General features: G+C 37.9%; 1 protein-coding gene across 1 annotated transcript in view; it reads left to right on the plus strand.

Annotated features, from left to right (window-relative positions):
• The first annotated feature begins 3,751 nt into the window (after positions 1–3,751).
• The window catches only part of SEL1L2 (SEL1L2 adaptor subunit of ERAD E3 ubiquitin ligase), a 112,300-nt gene continuing 103,377 nt past the window's right edge, over positions 3,752–12,674 (plus strand). The window contains exon 1 of the mRNA XM_057704090.1: positions 3,752–3,807. The gene's annotated coding sequence lies outside the window, so the exon portion shown is untranslated. The remainder of the gene's footprint in view (positions 3,808–12,674) is intronic.

Consider the following 12,674-nt stretch of genomic DNA (forward strand, 5'->3'; position numbering starts at 1 on the left):
ATTACTCTTGCAAAATACTGTTATCAACCAAAGTGTTAAAGTGTTGTTTTAATATTTAATGTCTCAAAAATACTTGAAATGTACCATGTATCACCCTGAATTCATAGTCCTCCCCCCACTCTTTGACCTCTTCCAGTGTTCCCCATCTCTTTAAATGGTTTCATCATCCCTTCAGTTGAGCAGGCTAGAAACCTAAGCACCGTCCCTGGTACCTCTTAAAACTTTCCTCTCATTTCAAATGAATTGCTATGCCTTCTCAATTTTATATCCTGCATAATTCTTGAATTACTCACTTTTCCAATAGCACTGCAATAAGCTAAGTCTGAACTTAACTGGACTACTGCAGAAGACTTCTTTATTGTCCCCAATGTCCACTTTTGCCCCTCTTCTGTCTATTCTCTTCCCTAAATCTAGAGTAATCTTGTCAAATGTGATCAGGTCATTTCACTGGTGTAAATCATTCAGTGATTTTCTGGTGATCTTTACCATGGATTAAACTGAGTTCCCCCAAAATTCATATGTTGAAACCCTAGCCCACAGGTGATTATATCTGGATATAGGGTCTTTAGGAGGTAATTATTGTTAACCGAGGTCGTAAAAATGAGGCGCTAATCCAGTAGGACCGTGGCCTTATAAAAAGAAGACGAGTTCACACTCTCTCACTCTCTCTCTCTTTCTCTCTCTCTCTCGCCCCTTCCCCCTGACTCCACCATCCTAACTCCACTGTCCCCCATCACGTAAAGACCCAATAAGAAGGCAGCCATGTGCAAGCCAGGAAAAGAGCCTGCACTAGAAGCAGACCATGCTGTACCCTGATCATGGATTTCCAGCTTCCAGAACTGTGAGAAATCTAATTTGTGTTGTTTAAGCCACCCAATATATGGTATTTTGTTATGGCAGCCCAGGCTGACTAATACAGTCTTATAAAAACTGAATCATTTAGGAGTGACCATCACCTACCAATTCTGCTTTGTCTTATACCATGCTGCCCCCCACCACCCATCTCTGATTCCAAATGTAGCAGCGCTTAGAGTTTTTCAATTCCTTGAACACATCTTATTCTCACCACGTGGCCTTTTCACATGTTTATCATTATACCTAGGGCATGTTTTGCTTAGTTAACCCATTCTCATTCTTCACAGTTCAGCTGGCAAAATTCACTCCCTGGCAAAGCCTTCCCTGATTCTGACCCCACCTGACCTCTACGCACAGTTGCCTCTTATATGCCCTCAGTACTCATTCTAAAGCACTTTTTACAGTTTTTAATTATACATTAATTTTTGTGGTTATTTTATTAATATTTGCCTTTCACTCTAGACTTACAAACTCTCTGAGGACAGGACATATACCTTGTTGCTCAGTGTCCACTGAAAATGCACAATGTCTGGCACATAATAAAAATTTATTGAATGAATGAAAGTTAAGTGAGCATCCATAGAGAAATGTTGGCAAAACTAAGGAAGAGCACGAGCGCAAAATGAGAAACCCTAATTTTAATGTAAAGACCAAGAGAAGACCTAACAATAAAATTAATGAACACCTCAAAGAGTATTACCATTCATCTTTAGCATATGGCAGATTTTCAACACATGCATGAATGAGGGAGAGAGTGATAGAAGAAGAATGAGAAGTTGTGTTCAAAAGTGTAAAAAATTAATTGCAATTCAATTTTCAGAGAAACCAATAATTTGTTTCCAAGAATATATTTATGGTCAGAAATGTCAGATGTCTCACAGAGATCAAGTAGGATGAGAACTGAGAGAATATAATTGGATTTATACTCTATATAAATTAGTGAAAATAAAAACAAGTAGTTGAAGAATAAGTGAGAGGCAACAAGCCAGAAGCAGTGATTAAGGAGTATTCTTTTGAGGTGTTTAGAGGCTAAAGGAGAAGTCGAGAAGATAGCAGTAGCAAGGATACAAGAGTTAAGGGAAAATTTTTCTACAAGAGGCGAAATGAAGAGTTTTTAAATAAGAAGAAGATTGGTACAAAAAGACTGAAACAAAAAAAGAAAGAGGGAGAGAAAAAGAGATAGAAAGAAAGAAAAGAACAAATGTTAGATAGACTGAAGTACCAGAGAAAGTAAATGTGGATAGAATCAAAAGCGAGAGAAGTCTGGACTTGAAATCTAGGAAGTGCATTTCATCTTCTGGGATTAATTAGGAAAAAAAGAATGGATGGAGATTTTAAAAATGGTTTGTTTAGTAAAAATGAAGTCGAGGCAAGATAGGTCAGTGGCCTCAGTTTCCATGAAAATAGGAAGCAAAATCATCTGCTGAAAGATGCTGATAATTCTGGATCCAAATGGAGACTGGAAAAAAGATTGTTTGGAGAATGTTTAATGGATGATATTAAGAGTTTAAATAAATTTTATTTAGATACTTTTTTAAAGTACAAAAGTTGGGACAGTTCTATTTTGAAGTCCCTTGGTGAAAGGAAAAGATGTTAGGGACTCTGGTAGGCTCAATAACAGTTCCAAAGATCTCCAGGACCTAATCTCTAGAACCTATGAGTGTTACTTTATTTGGCAAAAGGAACTTTGCAGATATGACTGAGGATCCTGAGATCGGGAGATTATCCTATATTTTGGTGGTCCCTAAATGCAATCGCAAGTATCCTAAGAGGGAGACAGAACGAGATTGAACCACAGAAGGGGAGAAGGCAAATGATGATTGTGCAGAGATTCTAGCCACAAATTGAGAAATGTGAGCAGCCATTAAAAGCTGGCTGATTCTAGGCAAGGAATGGATTCTCCCCTGGAGCCTCCAGGAGCAGCTAGATCTGCTCTTAATTTTAGTCCCATAAGAATCCTTTTGAACTTCTGACCTCCAGAACCGTAAGAAAATAAATTTCTGGGTGTTTTTTTTTCTGTTATTTTTAACCCACTAAATTTGTAGTAATTTGTCACAAAAGCAGTAAGAATACAGGGAGTAAACCTAAGAATTCAAGGCAATAAATACATCTGTTTCTGAAGTAATTACCTGAACACACTGTAAAAGTTGGATATATCTTAGGTACGATTTCTCTACTAGCTCCATTCTTTGGATATTGTTAATATTGTGCTACTTTTACCTAAATATTCATTTTGATTTCTGGTCCTAGCCTTGAGGGTATTCATTTATGAAATGCCCATATATTTTAAGATAGCAAAGAAGGCATTTTTAAACACCTTTTAATGAAAGTTTTTAAAATGTACCCTTTTAAAAATGTAATTGATGATTGAGATGTGTTTGTGTTGGTCCCAGTAAAACGTCAGTGGTTCCTTACTTGAACAGAGGATAAATATTTTCACTAAGATGGGGACCAAAGCAGACTTGGTCCGTATGTTTCTTGTCCACCATAGCCTTGAGATGTTAGGTTAAAGGATGATGTCAGGTTCGTTCATGTACTTAATTGTGTTTTCACATAATTGCAGTTTGCACCTCTGGAGGTAACATGAAAATAAGAACTTCCAGCAACTCTGAACAGAGTTTAGAGAGCACCTCCTACCTATTTGTAGCCTACCACTTATCTCTCATCAGAAAACTAGCAAACAGGATATGGTTCCTTCCCCACAGCCTGCTCTATCCATCAGCTTTCTTCATTCCGGATTGAAAGGAACTTCCTGGCAGCTCACTGGCCCAAGAATAAGGAAATTGTTGCTTAGCAACCAAGTCCTGACCCCTACAGACCTGAAAAGAGGAAGGCTGTGGGCCAGCCACCTAGTTCTGCCTGTGTTATAGTAAGAAGGAGCTGCTGATGAGAATATGAAACTCTTGTCCTTGCTAATAGAGATACTGATAATTCTTGGAGTCACAGTTAAAAGTAAGTTTTTCTGTCCTTATTGTTCTCTATGAGGGTCTTTAGCACTAAGGGTGGAAGCTGATTAGAAAGTCATAAGTAACTTCACAATATTCATAATTAATACCAATTTTGGATAACTACTTTAAAGTGTTCAATAAGGATAAATAGTAATTATACTCTCATTTAGGACAATACCTGGGAAGGATATCTGGGGGGGGGGGGGGGGGGTGGCGCAGGGCTGGGAGTGAGCAAATCTATGAGAAAAGCAAGCCTTACAGTAATTTTTATAGAGTAGGGATGTTTGAGATAGGTTGTTAAGTTTTGTTAAATCTAGAATATCCTGAAGCTCTAGTTCTAGATCTTTAAATGAAAAGCATAGGACTCAAAGAGTGGTAAAGTGCTTTAACTTATATTCTTGTAGTCTCTTATAATCTTTCCACAATAACAATTCTATTTTCAGTTTCCATGATTCCTAACTAGTTACTATCTTTAAATGGAAATTATTTTCCAGGCTTGTTTCTCTGGTCATTTATTGAGTTAATTTTTACCCAATTCTCAGATAATTTGCTCATCATGAATTCAATTTAAGAAATATTTATTTGCATTTAACCCAGGAATGCACAGTTGGTATAACATCTGAAAGTTAATTTAACGTAACACACCACATCAGTAGAACAAATGACGGAGACTACATGGTCATCTCAATTGATTCAGGAAGAGCACTTGACAAAAGTCAACTTCCCTTTTGTATAAAAACACTCAACAAACTAGGAATAGAAAGAAACTTGTCAGCCTAATAAAGGGCAACCTCAAAACACTGGCACCTAATATATTTAATGATGAAAGACTGAATGATTTCCCTCTATGATCCCCCAAAGATCAGGAACAAGACAGGATGTCAGCTCTTGCCTTTCCTATTCAGAATTGTACTGGAGGTTCTAGCCAAGGCAATTAGATAAGAAAAAGAAAGATTGGGAACACAGAAGTAAACCTATCTGTATTTACCAAAGACATGATCTTATACACAGAAAATCCTAAGGTGTCCACTAAAAAACTATTAGAACTGATAAATGAGTTCAGCAGGATTGCAGGATAAAAGATTAATAGCCAAAAATTGACTCTATTACTATACCATCACAGTAAAGAAACCAAAAATGAAATTAATTCCATTTACAATAGCGTCAAAATGGTTAAAGTACTTAGAAATAAGTTTAACAAAACAAGTGCAGAGCTCATACCCTAAAACTGCAAAAATTGTTGAAAGAAATTAAGAAAACCTCAATAAATGAAAATATTTCCCATGTTCATGGATTGGAAAATTTAATATTATTAAGATGGCAATACTCTCCAATTCTATCTACAGATTCAATATAATCCTTATCAAAACCCCAGCTTACTTCTTTCCAGAAATTAACAAAACAATCTGAAAATTAATATGGAAATGAATGTTATTCAAAGTTCAGAAATAAATCCTCACATTTATTGTCAACTGATTTTTGGCAAGGATGTCAAAACGTTGAGTTAATGGTGAAGGGGAAGGATAACTTCTTCAACATGTGGTGAGGACAGCTGGAGAGCCACCTATCTCACACCAGTTGAACACCTACCTCGCACTGTATATAGAAAGTAATTCAAAATGTGTCAAAGACTGAAATATAATAGCTAAATCTTTAAAACTCTTAGAAGAAAGCATAGATATAAATCTTTGTGACCCTAGATTAGACTGTGGTTTCTTACATATGCCACCAAAAGCATAATCAAAAAATAAACTGGACATCATCAAAATTAAGTACTTTTATGCTTCAAAGGACATCATCAAGAAACTGAAATGACAGCCCACAGAATAGGAGAAAATGTTTGCAAATCATACATTCAATAAAGGTTTAGTATTCAGAATAGATGAATAACTCTTACAACTCATCAACAAAATTACAACCCAGTTTTTAAATGGGCGAAGGAATTGGATAGGTGTTCTTCCAAAGAAGATATACACATAACCATCAAATACATGAAAAGATGTTCAACATCATTGATCATTTAAGAAAATGCAAATCAAAACCACAATGGTATATTATATCACATCATTAGGATGCCTATAAAAAAAGAAACAAAAAAAGGAAAATAACAAGATTTGGCAATGATGTGGAGAAATAGGAACCGCCTCACACTGCTAGTGGGAATGTAAAATGGTACAGCCACTGTGGAAAACAGTTTGGCAGTTCCTCAAAAAGTCAGATTTAGAATTACCATATGACCCATCAATTCCACTACTGGGAATATACCCAAGAGAAATGAAAGCATATGTCCACACTGAAAATATGTATACAAATGTTTATAAAAGCATTATTTATTATACTTAAAAGGTGGAAACAACCTAAGTAATGGATGAGTAGATAAACAAATTGCGGTATATACATACTATGGAATTCAACCATGAAAAGAAATGAAGTACTGGAACATACTACAAGTTGGATGAACCTCAAAAACATTATGATAAGTGAAAGAAGTCAAACACAAAAGGCCACATATTGTGTGATTTTTATTATATGAAATATATGTGGAATATCCAGAATAGGCAAATCCACAGAAACAGAAAGCAGATTAGTGGTTGCCAGAGGATGGGGGAAGGGATAATGAGAGTTAGTTAATGAATATAGAGTGAATTTCTGAGGCAAAGAAAAAGTTTTGAAACGAAACAGAGTTGGTGGTTGTGAATGCACTAAAAGTCACTTAATTTTACACTTTAAAATGTACAGTTAACTCTCACCTCAACTTTCTAAATGGTACAATGCTTTGGAAAACAGCCTTGAAGCTCCTCAAAAAATTAAACATAGAATTACCTTATGATCCAGAAATTACACCCTAGGTGTATACCCAAGGGAACTGAAAACTTACTTCCATGCAAAAACTTGTACACAAATGGCAGCATTATTCATAATAGCCAAAAAGTGGGGGAAAAACGAATGTTCACCAACTGATGTATGATAAATAAACTTTGTTATGTCCATACAATGGAATATTATTCAGCAAGAAAAGAAACAAAGCACAATATGGATGATTGTTGAAAATATTATGCTAAGCAAAACAAACTAGACATAAAAAGCCACATATTGTGTGATCTCATACATGTGAAATGTCCAGAATGGGCAAATCCACAGAGACAGAAAGTCGTTTACTAGTTACCTAGAGTTGGGAGGGAGAATTGAGGAGATTATAGCTAAGGGATTACTTTTGGGGTAATGAAAATGTTCTAAAATTATGGTGATGGTTGTACAAATCTGTGACTATCCTGAAAGCCGTTGACTTGTAGGGAGAAGAAAAAATAGTAGAAGTTATATGCCAGGAGTATGGGAAGAATGTCTAAGACACAATCTTTATCCTTGAGTAGCTTAGAGTCTAGAAGATATACACAGGTAAAAAAGTGAATAAATTGTAAAGTGTTGTAGGTATTAAAATAGAAGCATTTATAAGATACTGTAGGGCACAAATCAGGGAGTGCCAGTTGTACCAGTGTGTGGAGCAGTCAGAGGGCTTCGTAAAGGAAATGGCATAAACTGAATCTTGAAAGATTAGTGAGTGTTCACTAAGCAGGCAAAAGAGAACTAGAACATCTCAGACCAGGTAAAGGGAACAGAGACAAAAAGGAATAAAAGAACATGGTCTACAAATATGTCAGTTTGCTGTGGTTTAGGATATATGGAACACAGCAAATGATGAGGCTGGAGAGGTAGGCAAAGACTGATAGGCTTTGAAGTTTGGGCTTGATCCTGTGAGCAATGGGGAGTCATTTAAGGATTTACTCATTGAAGAACATGAATAGATTATGCTTTTTAAAAAAATGACTTTGGCAGTTGAAAGGTGGATAGCGTCTAGCTGAATAACTCCAGTGACAACATAACCAGTAGCAGATTACTGAGTGGCCCAAACAAGGAACAGTGAGAACTTAAACTAAAGCGATAGTAATGGGGACTGAGGAGTAGATGGAAAACAAGGCTAAAGAGAATAGCATCATAAGTCCAGAGTGAGAGCATCCCATGAAGATGGGAATGGCCAATAGTGCCAAATGCCGGAGAGAGTAGGGCAGAGAGGTAGGGGCCAACAAGTGACCGTTGGATTTAATAGCTAGTGAATCTTTACATTTCCAAGACAGCTTTACCAGAGAAGCAGGGATAAAACTTGATTTCAGTTGGTAGGAATGAGCAGGAGGAGAGAAAGTAGAGGCAGTGATGATGAGTACGGAGCTCTTCCTAGATTATGACACTTTGCCAGGGTCGGACGTGTTTTCAACAGATCATTTATTGATTGCAGGTGAGACCCAGGGAAGTTGTTAGTGGGTGAGAAGACAGTTGCTTTACAAGCTAGTGCTAAAACACCCAGGGTTCCTACATAAAATCAGCCCTTAACCCCATCCTATTTTTTCTCTTCCTGCCCCTCTACCCCTAGTTCTCAAGGCAAAACAGTTCTGTCCTTTTCCACTCACATGTACCCTGCAAGCTTGCATAGTGCCTTTTTATGCATTTTTTGCTCAATGCTCAATATATTTTTATTTCACCTGTATAAAAATATTGAGAGAGGGATGATGCCATAACTATGTGATTTTCCCTGACTCTGCATTCACCTCAGGGAAGTTCTAAAATAGTTACTGACATTACTTTTCCCTTTTAGTAAGTCCTGAGAATAAAGTAGTTGATGCTTATGGAAATAATGAGCAGTCTATCCCAAAGTACGGCTTAGAAAATGGAAATAAAACTAATAGTGTGTTTTTTTTTTCCCTATCCACCCTACCCATTCAGCTGCTGATTTAAGGTAGTATAAGGTATATAAATGAGGCAGAGAAAAGACATTGCCAGAAATCTGGCTCTAGATCATCCAGGATTCAAGGTTTCTCTATCCTTTCTCTCTTTCTAGTAGTAATTTCTCACTATCATACAATTTCCACAATTAGAAAAAATAAAATAAAATAAATTAAATTAAAATACAGACTAAAATAGAAAGTTCATAACAACTATCTCCCCTGATACTCATCCACCCAGCAATTCTCTTTCCCAGTTGAAAAAGGCAAGTAGCTCATCAATCTTACACTAATCAGAGGTCAGAAAGCAATTGCCTAGCAATCACATCTACATTCCTGGGGGGTCCAGAGAGAAGCCACATAAAGGCCAAGTCCTAGACACGTCGCAGGTGATGCTGGGCCTAAGCAGTACAAGCAGGCAATGTCTTACAGCTCCAGAAACGTACTTTCTGTTACCAATTCTATTTTGAATAACTTTTGAAATCCAGGAATTTTAAATTACCTTTGCTTCCTTTCAGTTCTTTACATTATGCCTCTAAACAGGGAAGGAAAAAATTGCCAGTATCTGGAGCATCTTTCCCTGCAGAGAAGCAGGAGAGAGCAGATGTGTCATGGTGGGACCATCGACTACTAGAGACAAGTTTGATTGCTGTGTTATGTTAGGGATCAGTAAGGAAGCTCACTTCTCCTTTGTGAATTGTCCAGAAATATGTAAGGCTTTTTCCTTGTATTCATATCCTAGAGTCATCTGAAATGTTTCTATATTAACCGATTACTATTACTCTTTGGTACCATCCAGTAGGACAGCACTCAGTGGGGAGAGGGCAACCCTCGACCTGGGGATCACTGGGAGAACAGACCCCCCTGCTGAACCCATGAATGCCCTTGCATCAGCTTTATTTCTGGTTACTCAGTCAGCTTTGAGGAACTAGCCTCTTCTGCCATGTCCTTTCATCATACCAGAAATCACTCTTCCCAATTCTAATATTCTCCATGCAAAGACTCATATGTCTCTCTTATCACAAACCTGCTGCAAGAATTCTCTCTGCCAGTAATAGCCCTCTACTTGCTCCTAACTGATTCTAAGATCTACTCCCCATCTGTTGAGACTCCATGCTTCCACTGCAGAGGGCACGGGTTCAATCCCTAGTTGGGGAACTAACATCCTGCATGCCACGGAGTGCAGCAAAAAAAAAAAAAAGTTCCTCTCCTATGTTTCCTATGTTTCTTCTCTTCCTAATGGTGTTTTTGACTTAAGAAAATATGAACAATGTGAGAGTTGCGAGTTAAGTTTTATTTGGGGCAAAATGAGGACTGCAGCCTGGGTGTCAGCCTTTTAGGTAACTCTAAGAAACTGCTCCAAGGAGGGGAGGGGAGGAGCCAGCATTTACAGGAGTTTTGCAACAAAGGGCAGGTAATTGGTGAAGTCAAAAGATTATTGTTAAATAAAGAAAACCAGATATCTCAAGGAATTTAGCACTTTTCTATGTCTGGGAAGATGCAAGAGTCTGGACTCACTTAAATCATTCCTTTGATATGCACCTAGCTATCTGGGGCCAGTACCCTGTGTTTTCATCTACTGAGTTTCCTCAGGGCTCACCATGGGGAGTGGCTGCAGCTCTATGACTGTTAGATGGCAGGTATTCCTTTCAGCCCTGAGTTTCCTCAGGGCTCACCAGCTCACGTTGGAGGGCTGCAGTCACTGATAACTGTGACATCCTTTGTTTATTGGTGTAGCAGGAAATATTCCATTTATAAATATTCCATTTTTCAGCATCAGCATCCTTCCCAGCTCCCTTGGTTCTCCAGCACAAAACCTCAAAATTATATGATCATACAGTTAATAATGCATGAAGTATCATCTAATTCAACGTTTTTACAGATGATAGGACTGGCGCCCAGAGTGGTGACATTAATTCCCAAGGGTTGATTATTTTGTAAGGCCAGTTCTGCAGCCAAAATCTCCCAATCCTTTATGATTATTCATTTCTTTATTCCTTCACTAAATCCTGTCAATTCCACAGTGCTTCTGCCATCTATGCATTTTCACCATCTCAATTTATAGTCTTATTTTTGTATCTTTTATCTATATCGCTGCACTTCTAACTCTCCCCTCTCTTATTCACAATACAGTACTGCAGGACATAATATTCCTAAACCCCAGATTTGATCATGATTTTCCCTGTTCAAGCACCTACTTTATACAGAATAAACTTCCAATGTTAAGTCTGTGTTTTTCAAAGAAGACTACTCAGAGTATTCGCCTCATTATCATATTTACTTGCCTCAGGCTATTTCTACAAACTACCAGTCAGATGAAAATAAAAATGCAATCAGTCATCCAAATATTTTAAAATGTTGCGTACATATGTTTGCTTCTGTATAGAACAAACAGGTAGGTGATTGATTTGCATTATTTATTTTTCAACCAGTTGTTTTGGCAGTATGACGATTACATAAACTCCAACAGTGGCATTTTCTCAGTTTTTTGTTGATTTGGTAACTTTGCTGCCATTTGCAGTTTTTTTACTGTAGCCGTCTAATTATTTACATAGTTTATTGCCAGTGAGATATGGTAGGCAAGAAAAACTGGTTTCTTTTAAGACTTCTATAAGTCTGCCCCACAGACTTGGAGCCAAGTTTTCAAGGGATTGAAGACAGTATTCCCAAATTGGAAAAAGTATTATAATGTACACCTTGCAGCTTCCCTCATAGAAGAGTTTAAAAAAAAAATTCATCAGCTGTGAAAAATAAATACATTTGATGAAAAAGGAATCAGGAATACCTAAAAGACAAGACATAGAAATGGACAGAAAGAAGAAACTTTTGCCCAAAAATGTACAAAAGAGAACATGGCTAGAAAAAAAATGTACATGTGGGTTCAGGATAAAGGGAAGGAGCCCCAGGGCAAAAAGAAAGGGTTGTTAGTTGAAAACAACATTAGGAGCAGCCAATCTTGACCCTTACTCCCTTCATCACTACACGGCACTACCACCAGGTACAAAAAGGAAAGAACAGCACTTTGATTTCTAGTAACAAAATGCTAGGTGAATAGGTTATTTGGACCAACCCTCCCACTGAAAACATATGACATAAAAAATATACAAACATCTTAAATTTATCATAGAGCTGAGAAGTTAGAAAAGGACTACCAGACAAAAATTCTGTGGAATTGCTGGAATGCAGAGAAGTAAACACAGAGCACCTGAGCAGGGCCAGGACTTGCCTTACCCTGGTTCCAGCCCTGTACCTGAACATCAAAGCAGCTTTTGCCCTGAGCCAGATAAACTTGGGCTTTGGTTTTAGTGGCCTCACAAAGCAAGGAGGATGGAATCTAGTCTTCAAGACCTGTCCAAGGTGAGGAGTCTAATAGGAAACCTTTTCAACATTAACTGAAGTCCATAAAGTGCTACACTCTTAGGATAAGGGCAGACCAGAAGTAAATACACCGCTCCAAAGTCCAGGTATCTTCAGACAACTTGACAATTAGCAGAGCAGGGAGAAAAGGAAAAGGAAAAATTACATTTCTGAGAAGTTGTGGTCTCAGTCCAGCCCTCCTGGAGATTTACAGTCTTGGTAATCCCAGGTACCCTGAGCCTGGAACTAGTTCTAAGATGGTCCTGTACACTAGTGCCCCAGGCACCTGGCGAAAGCAAATTCATGTTCTCCCCACAGGAAGGCAAGTGCATTGTAGGTCTCAAAGAACCCACTCAGATAAGGTTTTCAGTACATAGTAAAAAATAACTAAGCACACAAGGAGACAAAGCACCATGAAGTGGGGGCATTTGGGGGTAAGCATTTGGGCCAGAGAGGTAGGATACAGCTGCAAATGGCTAGTGATACTCAGGGAGCCTGTATCCCAGAAGACTAGCTCCTGTCACATCCTGACAGCATATCCTGCAACACTCTAGTAACTAGTGGCAAGCTGAGGTAATTGTTATAGCATTCATAGGTTAAGAGGGAAAATCCAAGTCCAACATGAATACACTCAGGAATCACCAAACATTTGAGAAAAACTAACAGCATGAGAGAAATGCATCAGCCTACACACACACACACACACACACACACACACACACACACCCCCCAGTAACAT

This window comes from Hippopotamus amphibius, chromosome 12 (genome assembly GCF_030028045.1).
Source record: "Hippopotamus amphibius kiboko isolate mHipAmp2 chromosome 12, mHipAmp2.hap2, whole genome shotgun sequence".
Taxonomy (NCBI): domain Eukaryota; kingdom Metazoa; phylum Chordata; class Mammalia; order Artiodactyla; family Hippopotamidae; genus Hippopotamus; species Hippopotamus amphibius.